Here is a 15,554-nt window from a genome sequence, read left to right as displayed (position 1 = left end):
GAGAGCTAATAATGTCTTTACTTTCTTCCGTCAAATCCCCGGCACGTGGAACCCGAACATCACCCATTAACAAGTCAATGAAACTCGGTGTATCATACCCGTATAATGCTCAGAAGGGTGTCATTTGAACAGACATGTGAAAAGTGGTGTTATAACAATATTCACACAAATAAATCCATCTTACCCAAGCCTTCTGCTGATCAGCCACGTAATTCCTCAAGTAGCCTTCCACCCATTTGTTACTATCTCTGTCTGTCCATCAGTTTGCGGATGATAACTGGTACTGGGTGTGAGCTCAGTGCCACATAATCGGAACACCTCTTCCCAAAAATGACTCAAGAATCTACGATCCCTATCACTAACAATACTGCGGGGTGTCCCATGTAACCTAAAAACCTCTCTGAAGAATACCTCGGCTACCTGTACCGCGGTATAGGTAGTGGTGATGGGAAAGAAATGAGCATATTTCGTTAGTCTATCTACCACTACATATATGCAATCACAACCCTGAGCCTTGGGCAACCCGGTAATGAAATCCATAGATATGCATTCCCACTTCTGATCAGGAATAGGGAGTGGCTGTAGAAGTCCTACTGGGAAGGTGTGTTCTTGCTTATTTTGCTGACAAACAGGACACTCACGGACATACTGCAATACATCTGCCTTGAGTCCTTTCCAAGTGAATCGTTCTCGCACCTGCCTATATGTTTTGAAGTATCCGGGGTGACCAGCCGTAGGTGAGTCATGAAGAGCTCACTGTCATGTCCCCTTTCTAATGACATAAATTTTAAACAGAGAATTTGCCTATCATCGACTCTCGTAGGCAAATGATTATGGAAAGAGGGTCATTTTGTCTTCAGATGATTACATTTTTTTTGCTTTCGGAGAAAATAATTCAGTTAGTGGGGCCTACTCGTTCTAATATTAAATTAAGGTTGTACTCTAACTTTATAAAGTTATTTATTTAATTTTATAAAGTTTAATAATTAAATGTACATCATAAAAGATGATTCCAGAAAACTTCCAGTAACTTCTCAGTGAAGTGAATAAATAGAGGACATAAGGCACCCATTTGAACAAGTGGTTTTATGAATTCGATTTCTATACCATTTGGAGCAATTTGTAGCCATTTGGCCTGCAAATTTTCAAACTATCTTTGGGAACGATAACTCCCATAGATATGCAATTTTGAGGGTGTGGAATATCATCCGAATTATTGCACTTTGGAGGTAGCATTCAGCTATTTCGAGTTGGGCTAAATTTGTGGCCAGGGGCCAGCATTCATACGGCAGAACTAGAAGGATCTTTATACTGTCGAGCTGAAAATCACCATTAACAGGAAATGTGGTAATTGCAGTCGAAATTCAAAGACAGTGATTTTGTTTAGGGGTTTCGAGCGCTGCCAGGTCAGGCGCCTCATCTAAGGGCAAGTTCGAGCAGGGTCGCACTAGGCACGAGATACCACAAATCATCTCCATATCGCTAGGCCATAGGTCAATCTGAGGGAACAATAGAAACGGCAGGAATCGATCCTTGCAAACGATTCAATAAAGGTCGAGCCAGGCGGGATATATGGCCACGCGATTCCAGTTTCAAGGTGAATTTCCAAGCGGCGACCACGACCTCAGTCTTGTTTAGAACGGCAGATGATCATAGGATTTCCTTGCGGGTCTATAAAACGACTACTTAACGCTAACTGTCCAAGGACGCGATTCAAACCTATCCAAGTTCCAAAATATGCTATAATTATTTGTTCAAGTATCAGTGACAAGTGTTTTGAGTTAAATAAATGAGAAGTTTGTTTGCTTAATAATATTTTGTATTGATTATTCTCTATTTGAGCCGGAGTTTGATAAGGTGCAGCCTTTTCATTTAATAATTAAAAGTTCCCTAGAGTGATACCAATTTCGTTTCGATTTAGTAAGGCCTATCAGAATCTACTTACATATTGTTTGACGGATTGACAAACTCCTGAGTTTGGGTGTCAAAATAAGCAATCATCCTGTGAGGAATATTTCAGTGGTATCAGAGCCGTAGTCCTGCCATCCTGTCGGGTAGAAATATTTTATGCAACCATATTCCAAGTACTATATTCGCAGGAGAACAATATTTAAGGACAGAGATATGGGTGAAAGACAATCACAGAGTCCACCAAGATTTCCCAGAATCGACGATGATGAAACCAGAGAGTTTTACAGAATCATGACTACCGGATAGCAAGAAATAGCTCAGTCACTATAGGCTTTGACTACCATAATGGAAAGAGTTGTTCAGCCCAGGTTTCAGGAACAAGGAAGAGGCACATCCGATCATGATAATAGGAGTGTGGCAGGATCACAGGGTGCACCTAGGTGCAGATCATGGACAATAAATAGGCCTACTCGTCCCACTTTCCTAAGGGAAGAGGAACAGGAGATGGGAGAAGACGATGTACCGAAAGATTTCCAGGATGATCTTAGGGCTGCTACTGCAGAATGGCAGGCATTACCCCCGCATGTGTGTGAACTATTGAACTTCGATCGTTATTTAAACCAAAGAAGAGAACATATGAGGAGCAGTCGCCAGAATAGGAGGCCTAGAGGAGTATATGATAGTGAGTTACAGCGAGCTGTTAGCAAACTCACTTTACCATTTTTTGATGGTAGTGGTCAGATGACAGCACAAGCTTGGATTCATAAATTGGACACCTTCCTAGCATTAAGGCCTATGTCTGAAATAGATGCCATTAGGTATGCCACCCTGCATCTGGAAGGCGCAGCTCATGATTGGTGGTCACATGGAATGGTTACGTTGCAGCACAATCAGGTAACATCATACCAGGACTTTGTGGACAGATTGGTTGAACGTTTTGATAAGAAAGATCCAGAAATTTATTTTCGCGACCTTGCACAATTAAGACAGTTTGGCAATTTAGAGGTTTATATTAGTGAATTTCAAAGATTGTCAGTCATGGTACCAGATGTGTCGGAAAGGAGGTTAGTTATCTTATTTACAGAAGGATTGTCCGAACCTCTCAAGGGATGGATTAAGGCATCTGATCCACCGACACTGCAGGAAGCCATGAGGAAAGCACGGAGTATGGAGCTTACAGCACCTTCTAGCAGGTTTACTTCCAGGAGTACTACCTCTTTCAGAGACAATAGGAAGTTTGATAAGAATAAAGGGAAGAGCATTGAAATCAAAGGGAAATCTACCACACCCCTAGATACAGAGGCATTAAATGACTTGCGAAGGAAAAAATTATGCTTCTATTACAAAGGTCCATATGACAGGGATCATGATTGTCCTTTGAGACCAAAAGAAAAAGCCAATAGGGTTATGTGGGCATATTACGAAGGATCAGATTCTGACAGTGCAGCAAAAGAGGATGAACACACTGGTTCAGAGTCTGAGGAAGAGACAGGAAAGTCAGAACAAAAAGAAGAACCTGAATTGCATCTACAGCAAGGGCGTTTGTCTAGCATTCAGCAGGAAGGATCTTTTAGATTGCGTCGTGTTCTAGCAGGACAGAAGGTGATCACATTGGTCGATACAGGAGCTACACACAATTTCATCGATGCACGATTGGTTGAGTGCCGTGGTATTAAGACAGAAGAATTTGAAGGTCTTCGAGTACAGGTTGCTGATGGTTACACTCTTAAGTGTAACAGGATGGTTAAAGACATGCCGTTACGCCTGAACAATTATGAATTCAAGGCAGATTACCATGTGGTCAATATGGGTGACTTGGATATCGTTTTGGGAATGACATGGTTACGTTTATTAGGTGAGGTCACTTTTCGACTCCAGGACATGGAAATCAAGTTTGAAGTAAATGGGAAACAACATGTGTTGAGAGCTATCCAGAACAGCGATATCCGAACAATTTCTCTCAGACGATTGGAAAGATTAGTCAGACATGAAGAAATTGGATGGGCAGCCATGTGTACTCTCATGCCTACACAGGAGGAACAAAAGACAGAATACCATCCTGACATACAGATATTGAGGGAAAAGTATAGTAAGGTATTTAGCGATATTCCACCTAGTGCACCACCTGATAGAGGGATTGAGCACATCATCGAATTAGAAGAAGGTGCTAAACCAGTCATGATCACTCCATACAAGCATCCAAAGAGGCTCAAAGATGAAATAGAGAAAACCATCAAGGAGCTTCTCGCGATGGGACACATCAGACCTAGTAAGTCTCCTTTTGCTTCTTCAGTAGTTTTGGTTAAGAAGAAAGATGGTTCGTTACGGATGTGTATAGATTACAGGATGCTGAATAAGAAAACCATTAAGAATAGATATCCTATTCCACGGATTGATGAGCTAATAGATGAACTACATGGGGCATGCTACTTTAGTAAGATTGATTTGAGATCGAGTTACCACCAGATTAGAGTCAGAGAACAGGACATAGAAAAGACTGCATTCAGATGTCACTATGGGCATTTTGAGTTTGTAGTAATGCCATTCGGGTTGACCAATGCACCAGCCACTTTTCAGTCTACCATGAATAAGGTCTTCCATCATCAGCTGAGAAAATTCGTGTTGGTATTCTTTGATGATATCTTGGTTTACAGTCGAACATGGCATGAGCACATGGAGCATCTAGAGACAGTACTGAAGACCTTGCAAGCAGAGTCCTTGTATGCAAAAGAGTCTAAATGTGACTTAGGCATGATCAAATTATTATACTTAGGACATATTATCAGTAAAGAAGGAGTACGGATGGATCCTAATAAGATTCGCGCTATTATGGAGTGGCCTACTTCTAAGAACCTGACACAGCTAAGAGGGTTCCTTGGTTTATGTGGCTTCTACCGCAGATTTGTTTGCGGATATTCGCGACATGCAGCTCCTATGACAGATTTTCTTAAAAAGGGAGCTTTCGTTTGGACAGCAAAGGCACAGGCTTGTTTTGACAGTTTTAAGGCGATCATGACTTCATGTCCGGTGCTAGCATTGCCTGATTTCTCGAAGCCATTTGAACTCCAGTGTGATGCTTCAGGAGATGGTATTGGGGTTGTTTTGATGCAGGATAAACATCCAATTGCATATGAAAGCAGGAAACTTCGTGGGTCAGAGAAAACATTCAGCATTTACGACAAGGAGATGTTAGCCATCATGCATGCATTAGCTAAGTTCAGACAGTACTTAGTAGGTGGTAAGTTTTGTATAAAAACTGACCACAACAGTTTAAGACATTTCCTTGGACAGAGGGATCTCAATGATAGACAGCAGAAATGGGTCAATAAGTTACAGGCATATGATTTTGATATATCTTATGTTAAGGGCACGCAGAATGTGGTAGCGGATGCCTTGTCACGCAGACCACATCTTAGTTCGATGATTGAGATCTCTGAGGACTGGAAGCATCTGATTATTGCAAAATATGCCAGAGACCCATAGGCATCTAGGATAGTTGATGGGACACTTGTTGATACCAGGTATACACTTGTGGATGAATTGATTATTTACAAGAGTAGGATATTTTTAGTCCCAGGATCGAAGGTGAAGAGTTCATTATGCGAGCTCTTCATGATTCACCTATAGCTGGTCACCCCGGATACTTTAAAACATATAGACAGGTGCGAGAAAGATTCACTTGGAAGGGACTCAAGACAGATGTATTGCAGTATGTCCGTGAGTGTCCTGTGTGTCAGCAGAATAAGCAAGAACACACCTTCCCAGCAGGACTCCTACAGCCACTTCCTATTCCAGCTCAGAAGTGGGAATGCATATCCATGGATTTCATTACCGGGTTGCCCAAGGCTCAGGGTCGTGATTGCATTTATGTAGTGATAGATAGACTAACGAAATACGCTCATTTCTTTCCCATCACCACTACCTATACCGCAGTTCAGGTAGCCGAGGTATTCTTCAGAGAGATTTTCAGGTTGCATGGGATACCCCGCAGTATTGTCAGTGACAGGGATAGTAGATTCTTGAGTCATTTTTGGCAAGAGGTGTTCCGATTATGTGGCACTGAGCTCACACCCAGTACCAGTTATCATCCGCAAACCGATGGACAAACAGAGATAGTAAACAAATGGGTGGAAGGTTATTTGAGGAATTATGTGGCTGATCAGCAGAAGACTTGGGTAAGATGGATTTATTTGTGTGAGTATTGCTATAACACCACTTTCCACATGTCTATCCAGATGACACCTTTTCGCATTATATGGCTATGATACACCGAGTTTCATTGACTTATTGATGGGTGATGTTCGGGTTCTACGTGCTGGGGATTTGATGCAAGAAAGTAAAGATATTATTAGCTCTCTACATGATAACATAGCTCGGGCACAGAATTAGTATAAGCAATATGCAGATCAAAAGAGGACAGAGAGGAGTTTTGAGGTGGGCGACATGGTTTACTTAATGCTTCAGCCATTTCGACAATCTACTCTCAAAAAGAGTGGGTCAGAAAAGCTTAAGCCTAGGTATTATGGACCTTTCAGGATCACCAGGTGAATAGGGGAATTGGCTTATGAGCTTGAGCTTCCAGCAGATAGCAAAGTATATAATGTGTTTCATGTATCACGCCTCAAAAAGGCGTTGGGACAGAATGTGATACCTTCTGCAGTATTACCGCCTTTGGATGATGAAGGGAAATTGATTCTAGTACCGGAATTCATTTTAGAAAGCAGGGAAAAACAGCTCCGCAGGAGGGTAATCAGAGAATATTTGGTTAAATGGAGAGATTTACCAGTTGAAGATGCTACTTGGGAAAATGAAACAATTTTACAGCATCCATCTCTGAGATTGCTTGAGGGCAAGCAATTTCAGGAAGGGCGGACTATCATGTCCCCTTTCTAATGACATAAATTTTAAACAGAGAATTTGCCTATCATCGACTCTCATAGGCAAATGATTATGGAAAGAGGGTCATTTTGTCTTCAGATGATTACATTTTTTTTGCTTTCGGAGAAAATAATTTAGTTAGTGGGGCCTACTCGTTCTAATATTAAATTAAGGTTGTACTCTAACTTTATAAAGTTATTTATTTAATTTTATAAAGTTTAATAATTAAATGTACATCATAAAAGATGATTCTAGAAAACTTCTAGTAACTTCTCAGCGAAGTGAATAAATAGAGGACATAAGGCACCCATTTGAGCAAGCGGTTTTATGAATTCGATTTCTATACCATTTGGAGCAATTTGTAGCCATTTGGCCTGCAAATTTTCAGACTATCTTTGGGAACGATAACTCCCATAGATATGCAATTTTGAGGGTGTGGAATATCATCCGAATTATTGCACTTTGGAGGTAGCATTCAGCTATTTCGAGTTGGGCTAAATTTGTGGCCAGGGGCCAGCATTCATACGGCAGAATTGGAAGGATCTTTATACTGTCGAGCTGAAAATCACCATTAACAGGAAATGTGGTAATTGCAGTCGAAATTCAAAGACAGCGATTTTGTTTAGGGGTTTCGAGCGCTGCCAGGTCAGGCGCCTCATCTAAGGGCAAGTTCGAGCAGGGTCGCACCAGGCACGAGATACCACAAATCATCTCCATATCGCTAGGCCACAGGTCAATTTGAGGGAACAATAGAAACGGCAGGAATCGATCCTTGCAAACGATTCAGTAAAGGTCGAGCCAGGCGGGATATATGGCCACGCGATTCCAGTTTCAAGGTGAATTTCCAAGCGGCGACCACGACCTCAGTCTTGTTTAGAACGGCAGATGATCACAGGATTTCCTTGCGGGTCTATAAAACGACTGTTTAACGCTGACTGTCCAAGGACGCGATTCAAACCTGTCCAGGTTCCAAAATATGCTATAATTATTTGTTCAAGTATCAGTGACAAGTGTTTTGAGTTAAATAAATGAGAAGTTTGTTTGCTTAATAATATTTTGTATTGATTATTCTCTATTTGAGCCGGAGTTTGATAAGGTGCAGCCTTTTCATTTAATAATTAAAAGTTCCCTAGAATGATACCAATTTCGTTTCGATTTAGTAAGGCCTATCGGAATCTACTTACATATTGTTTGACGGATTGACAAACTCCTGAGTTTGGGTGTCAAAATAAGCAATCATCCTGTGAGGAATATTTCACTCACATAATAGACCGCTTCACCTTCGATCCTGGAACTAGAAATATCCGGCCCTTGTAGGTAATCAATTCATCCACAAGTGTATACCTGGTATCAACAATTGTCCCATCAACTATCCCAGATGCCCATGAGTTTCTAACATATTCTGCAATAATCAGATGCTTCCAATCCTCAGAAATCTCAATCATCGAACTAAGATGTGGCCTGCGTGACAAGGTATCTGCTACCACATTCTGCGTGCCCTTAACATAAGATATATCAAAATCATATGCCTGTAGCTTACTTACCCATTTCTGCTGTCTATCATTGAGATCCCTTTGCCCAAGGAAATGTCTCAAACTGTTGTGGTCAGTTTTTATACAAAACTTACCACCTACTAAGTACTGCTTGAACTTAGCTAATGCATGCATGATAGCTAACATCTCCTTGTCGTAAATGTTGAATGTTTTCTCCAGCCCACGAAGCTTCCTGCTCTCATATGCAATTGGGTGTTTGTTCTGCATCAAAACAGCTCCAATACCATCTCCTGACGCATCATACTGGAGTTCAAATGGCTTCGAGAAATTAGGCAATGCTAGTACCGGGCATGAAGTCATGATCTCCTTGAAGCTGTTAAAACAAGCCTATGCCTTTGCTGTCCAAACGAAAGCTCCCTTTTTAAGCAAATCTATCATAGGAGCCGCGTGTCGCGAATATCCACAAACAAATCTGCGGTAGAAGCCACATAATCCAAGGAACCCTCTTAGCTGTGTCAAGTTCTCAGGAGTAGGCCACTCCATAATAACACGAATTTTATCAAGATCCATCCGTACTCCTTCTTTACTGATAATATGTTCCAAGTATAATAACTTGGTCATTACCTAAATCACATTTAGACTCTTTCGCATACAAGGATTCTGCTTGCAAGGTCTTCAATACTGTTTCTAGATGCTCCATGTGCTCATGCCATGTTCGACTGTATACCAAGATATCATCAAAGAAAACCAATACAAACTTCCTCAGCTGATGATGGAAAACCTTATTCATAGTAGACTGGAAAGTAGCTGGTGCATTGGTCAACCCGAATGGCATCACTACAAACTCAAAATGCCCAGAATGACATCTGAATGCAGTCTTCTCGATATCCGGTTCTCTGACTCTAATCTGGTGGTATCCTGATCTCAAATCAATCTTACTAAAGTAGCATGCCCCATGTAGTTCATCTATTAGCTCATCAATCCGTGGAATAGGATATCTATTCTTAATGGTTTTCTTATTCAGCATTCTGTAATCTATGCACATCCATAACGAACCATCTTTCTTCTTAACCAAAACTACTGAAGAAGCAAAAGGAGACTTAGTGGGTCTGATATGTCCCATCGCAAGAAGCTCCTTGATGGTTTTCTCTATTTCATCTTTGAGCTTTTTTGGATGCCTATATGGGGTGATCATGACTGGTTTAGCACCTTCTTCTAGTTCGATGATGTGCTCAATCCCTCTATCAGGTGGTGTACCAGGTGGAATATCACTAAATACCTTACTATACTTCTCCCTTAATGTCCGTATGTCAGGATGATATTCTGTCTTTTGTTGTTCTTCCTGTGTAGGCATGAGAGTACACATGGCTGCCCATTCAAGATCCTCATGTCTAACCAATCTTTCTAATCGTCTGAGAGAAATTGTTCGGATGTCGCTATTCCGGATAGCTCTCAACACATGCTGTTTCCCATCCACTTCAAACTTGATCTCCATGTCCTTGAGTCGAAAAGTGACCTCACCTAATAAACGTAACCATGTCATCCCCAACACGATATCCAAGTCACCCATATTGACCACATGGTAATCTGCTTTGAACTCATAATTATTCAGGCGTAACGGCATGTCCATCCTGTTACACTTAAGAGTGTAACTGTCAGCAACCTGTACTCGTAGACCTTCAAATTCTTCTGTCTTAATACCACGGCGCTCAACCAATCGTGCATCAATGAAATTGTGTGTAGCTCCTGTATCCACCAATGTGATCACCTTCTGTCTTGCTAGAACACCACGTAATCTAAAAGATCCTTCCTGCTGAATGCTAGACAAATGCCCTTGCTGTAAATGTAATTCAGGCTCCTCTTTTTGTTCCAAATTTCCCGTTTCTTCCTCAGACTCAGAACTACTGTGATCATCCTCTTTTTCTGCACTGTCGGAATTTGATCCTTCGTAATATGCCCACATAACTTTGTTGGCCTTCCCTTTTGGTCTTAGAGGACAAACATGGTCCCTATCATATGGACCTTTGCAATAGAAACATAATTTCTTCTTGCGCAAGTCGTTTAATGTTTCCGCATCTAAGGGTGTAATAGATTTTCCTTTGGTTTCAATGCTCTTCCCTTTATTCTTATCAAATTTCTTATTGTCTCTGAAAGAGGTAGTACTACGAGAGTTGAACCTACTAGGAGGTGCTGTAAGCTCCATACTCCGTGCTTTCCTCAGGGCCTCTTGCAGTGTTGGTGGGTCAAATGCCTTAATCCATCCCTTGAGAGGTTCAGACAATCCTTCTGTAAATAAAATAACTAATCTTCGTTCAGACACATCTTGAACCATGACTGACAACCGTTGAAATTCACTAATATAAACCTCCAAATTGCCGGATTGCCTTAACTGTGCAAGGTCGCGAAAATAGATCTCTGGATCCTTCTTATCAAAATGCTCAACCAATCTATCCACAAAGTCCTGATAAGATGTTACCTGATTGTGTTGCAAAGTAACCATCCCGTGTGACCGACAATCATGAGCTGCGCCTTCCAGATGCAAGGTGGCATACCTAATGGCGTCTATCTCAAACATAGGCCTTAATGCTAAGAAGGTGTCCAACTTATGAATCCATGCTTGTGCTATCATCTGGCCACTACCATTGAAATTTGGTAAAGTGAGTTTGCTAACAGCTCGCTATAACTCATTATCATGACCTCCTCTAGGCCTCCTATTCTGACGGTTTCTCCTCGTATGCTCTCTCCTTTGGTTTAGATATCGATCAAAGTTCAATAGTTCACACACATGCGGGGGTAATGCCTGCCATTCTGCAGTAGCAGCCCTAAGATCTTCCTGGAAATCATCCGGTAAATCATCTTCTCCCATCTCCTGAGCCTCTTCCCTTAGGAAAGTGGGCTGAGTAGGCCTATTTGCTGTCCATGATTTGTGCCTAGGTGCACCCTGTGATCCTGCCACACTTTTAATTATCCTGATCAGATGTACCTCTTCCTTGTTCCTGAATCCTGGGCTGAACAACCCTTTCCATTATAGTAGTCAAAGCCTGTAGTGACTGAGCTATTTCTTGCTGTCCTGTAGTCATGATTCTGTAAAACTCTCTGGTTTCATCCTCATCAATTCTGGGAAATCTTGGTGGACTCTGTGATTGTCTTTCCCCCATGTCTCGGCCTCTTTGTCTGATCCTCCTACGAATATAATATCTGGAATATGATCGCATAAGATGTCTTACCTAACAGGATGGCAGGAACATGGCTCTGATACCACTGAAATAACCCTTAATAGGTTATAACTCTTTCTAGTTGGGTACAAGTGCCGAACTGGAGTTGACAGTAGAAAAGATTGAGTTTGCCGTAGGGATCCAAGGATGTGTCGTTTGCTACTGATGATGCCTGACGCTTATTGTTTCCATCTAGGACCGTGGTTGCCGCCTGGTGTTTGATCGTGGTTCATTTTTAAAAATCGCGGCCGGTTATTTCGTATTTGGCCCGAGTCTCTCGTTTGACCTCTCGTGCGGAAAATGCCTGCTAATCTTCGTCCTCTGGATTTACCCTCGAACCCACAAGTCAGTTATTCACGCGATATTAAATTTCCTCCACTGTTCTATCAGCTTGGATGTAGACTAAGCCATCTGGTCTCAGTGAGTATCATTTGACGGTAGTAGTGTGCGGGTTTGTTGCAGATGGGGTACCCAATCCGACGGCGAAACAGCGCACCGGTTACACACCAAATTCGATGCCGTTTCTCTAAGTTTCGAACTGAGGAAAGGGGCACTCCAGTTAATGGCGAATTACACAGACCGCTTATTTCCAAGATGAAGAAATCCTCTTTACTACTGCAGTAATTTCACAAGATAGGCAACCTGTTTCTTCCAATTAAATCCTTGATGTTGGCCCTAGGCCACAAATTTCGCCCAACTTGAAATAGCTGAATGCTACCTCCAAGTGCAATAATTTGGATGATATCTCACACCCTCAGAATTGCTTATCCATGAGAGTTATCGTTCCCAAAGATAGTCTGAGAATTTGCAGACCAATGGCTACAAATCGCTCCAAATGGAATAGGAAACAAATCCACAAATCGCTTGCTTGAATGGGTGCCTCATGTCCTCTATTTATTCACTTTGTTGAGAAGTTACTGGAAGCTTCCGGAATTGTCTTTTAGAATGTACCTTTTTTTAAATGTTTAACTTTATAAAATTAAATAAATAACTTTAAAGTACATCCTTAATTTAATATTAGAACAAGTAGGCCCCACTTACTGAATTATTATTCTCCGAGAGCAAAAATGTAATCATCTGGAAATAGAATGACTCTCTTTCCAAAATCATTTGCCTACGAGAGTCGATGATAGGCAAATTCCCTGTTAAAGTTATGTCGTTAGAAAGGGGACATGACAGGCATGAAGGCACCACCTGCCTCTGAGTTAACAAGTACGAGTCTTAAACCGCCATGGTCAAGGGAAAATTGGACTAAGCAAGCAAGGGTATACCAAGAGATCACCATGAGCTAAACGGGTCAATACACTTATTAAAATAATGAAAACAAATGAACTAAGAACAAATGTTACCTTAAGGGAGCAAGTCAATCCGTCTGATAGACATACATACTTACATACATAGATATATATGTATGCATGTATTCGTATATTCAAATATGACACAATGTAGGTATATGTAAACTTATAATATAACGTATACACAAGATATGTTATACAATACATATGTAAATATAACGTAAACATGTAGGAATAATACATGCATATATGTTAATATGACAGATACCATAATAATAAAACATGAAGAGTAAAGTTATTAATTTTATTCCATTTTATGACAAGTTTTATTATATTTTCCATCGGACTATATTTCTATTTCTTCCATCTGGCCTTTTTATTTTTTTCCAATGGCCTATAATGTTATTGCTTTATTGGCCATGTGTTAATATCGGCCTTCTTGTCGTGACTCTTGAACGTAACTCCCATTTTCACTACCTTTCCTCTATTTTGCACATAACTCCCTTCGGGAGAGCTTATGTTTTTATAGTGCATACATTTGGGCGGAAGCTTTTCTTATCATACCTACAAATTGCCTTCATAGCAGTGAACACTTCCATATTTGTGATTGCATTCATATTAGCCATTATTCATATCAGTGATTTGCATTCATAGTGCCGTTAATTCATATCTGCGATTGCATTCATTTTAGCCATGTTCATATCAGTGATTTGCTTTCATAGCGATGTTGATTATATTTTCAATTACTTGCATTGGTGATTATTTTTCTACTTGCGTCTTTCTTATTGGTGATTGTTATCACACCTACGATTGCTAGAGGCCTGATATTCTATAGTCAAGGAGCTGTGCCAAGCATTACAAGTTTTTACCAGCATTTGAGAGTGACCAAACCTTTGTTCGCAAGCCAGGTCGTGCATTCTTTCTGCACATCTCTCTTTATTTCTGATTTTAGGCTCTGAGTTTAAGAACTTAGCATAAATAAATGTTAATGACATGAATAGAGCCAGACAGACTAGGGTCCAAAGTTGGCTGCTATGACTGCATAGATGATTGTTAAAGTACATAAAATCAATTTGAATTCTTCTGCCCTATATGATTCTTTTTTTTCATAATTTTAAATTAAAAGAGGAACAATTCAATACTGTGCAATTCTTATATAGAGGCATAATCCATATGTCTCTGAGATAAGGAGAGGCACCCTTAGAGAGAGTCAAAGGTAAAAATTTATGAAATGCCGATGAACCTTTCTTTATACATGTGTCATAAGCCTAGGTTGGGCAGAGGAAAACTTGTCTGTAGTAATCAGACTTTAATGGACAGCAACACCAAGATTCATCAAGAATGACCAACAAGGTCAAGATGAAGGGTGTAGGCAGATAACAAATGATTTATGTGAATATAAGCTGCAAGATAAAAGGTGGATAATCAGTACTAAACTAAACTGGAAAAAAAAAAGTAAGCAAACCAAACGAAGTCAGCCCATGGAGGTCCAAGGGTACAATTCTCGTTGTCAAGTTGAGCGGTGGGTGATTGAGCACATAGTGTCCAATCCCTGGCCAGGGCAGGTTTAGTGGCTTGATATGCTGCTGTTATCACTGGATGTCAGGATAGCTTGCAGTCGGATGGATGGGTTGATGAAAGGTATTCACAGCCTAGCCGGCTGTGAGTTGGCTCTCTAACACCAAGATGCTCAGTGGCATGATAGGGGTTTTCCATGCCTAATCCCAAGTAGGGAGGACTTTTCCCAATAGAGATTGTGTGGGGATACTCAGGGTCCGCAGTCGAGAGGTTAAGTCCTTGACAATGCTTCTCCTCTCCTAATGCCAGGACTTGCTCAACACAAAGGGATCTGCATTCATGTCACCATCTTTTACCGGATATTTTACTTATGTATTTATTTTTCAAAGTTTTGCTGAAGTATGGTCAGTTAGTTGTTAATGTTATGATCTTATTTTTCCAGATGGTAAATTAAGTAATTGAATTAAACTGTCTTTCATTCTAATAATATGAGTAGTTAACTAGAGTACAGTTAATTTCTGTTGTAACCGCTAATCCTTTTCACATAATTATGTAAAGTGGCCGTTGTGACTATCTTTTATGCATATAAATTAAGGAAAGAGGCGTGTTTTTATTTATACTAAATTGTTGGAAAATTAGCTTGTTACATGCACTTATTGACTGACTAGATCTGAGTTTAACCAAGTTTCACCTTTAAGTAGATCTAGATAATTAATTCTCTACTCACTAGACTATTGTCAGTTATTAACACTAAACCTTAATTTAGTCTTATAATGCAGTGTTATGGCTAGTTTACCTCTCTTAAAATTTAGAAATAACTTCTGAAAAAGAGGAACCCTAAAACATCACCAAAAATGGTAGTCTAATAAACTAAATAATATAAAGTAAGCTCTAATGTATCTATAACATTATGATCTTCTTTTTGCACTTATCAACAATGTTGAATTCATTTGATTGTTAGAGAGAGTAAGGTGCTATGTATCTACAGAATGTTGGTTTGAATGGACAGCTTCTGATGTAAAATGTCAGATATTTTCTCGTAAGTAGATTTAGTTGAAGTTGGTGGTGTGTGAGTCAGACTCTAATTCATATCAGCTTATGCAGACTTCTATTGGTCCCCAATTAAGAAAATGAAGTTTCTAAGAAACATTCTAATTGCTACATGATTTGAGTTTGGTGGTTGCATAATCTATTCGTTACTTAAGTTTGCTTGAGGTTTGAAAAGATCTGAAGTTTAGCTTAGA

At 40.3% G+C, this 15,554-nt stretch overlaps 1 long non-coding RNA gene and 1 pseudogene across 9 annotated transcripts in view; one reads left to right on the top strand and one right to left on the bottom strand.

Moving 5' to 3' along the window:
* The window catches only part of LOC149567545 (uncharacterized), a 172,399-nt pseudogene that overhangs the window by 47,711 nt on the left and 109,134 nt on the right, over positions 1–15,554 (top strand). The gene's annotated exons all lie outside the window — the stretch shown is intronic.
* Positions 1–15,554, bottom strand: part of LOC149567546 (uncharacterized) — a 105,214-nt gene that overhangs the window by 4,767 nt on the left and 84,893 nt on the right. The window lies entirely within an intron of this gene.

The sequence above is a fragment of the Cupressus sempervirens genome, chromosome 3 (genome assembly GCF_028749045.1).
Source record: "Cupressus sempervirens isolate cs-2001-9-10 chromosome 3, ASM2874904v1, whole genome shotgun sequence".
In the NCBI taxonomy this organism is placed as follows: domain Eukaryota; kingdom Viridiplantae; phylum Streptophyta; class Pinopsida; order Cupressales; family Cupressaceae; genus Cupressus; species Cupressus sempervirens.
The sequence above is the reverse complement of the archived record's forward strand: the minus strand, read 5'-3'. Positions and strand labels throughout refer to the sequence as shown.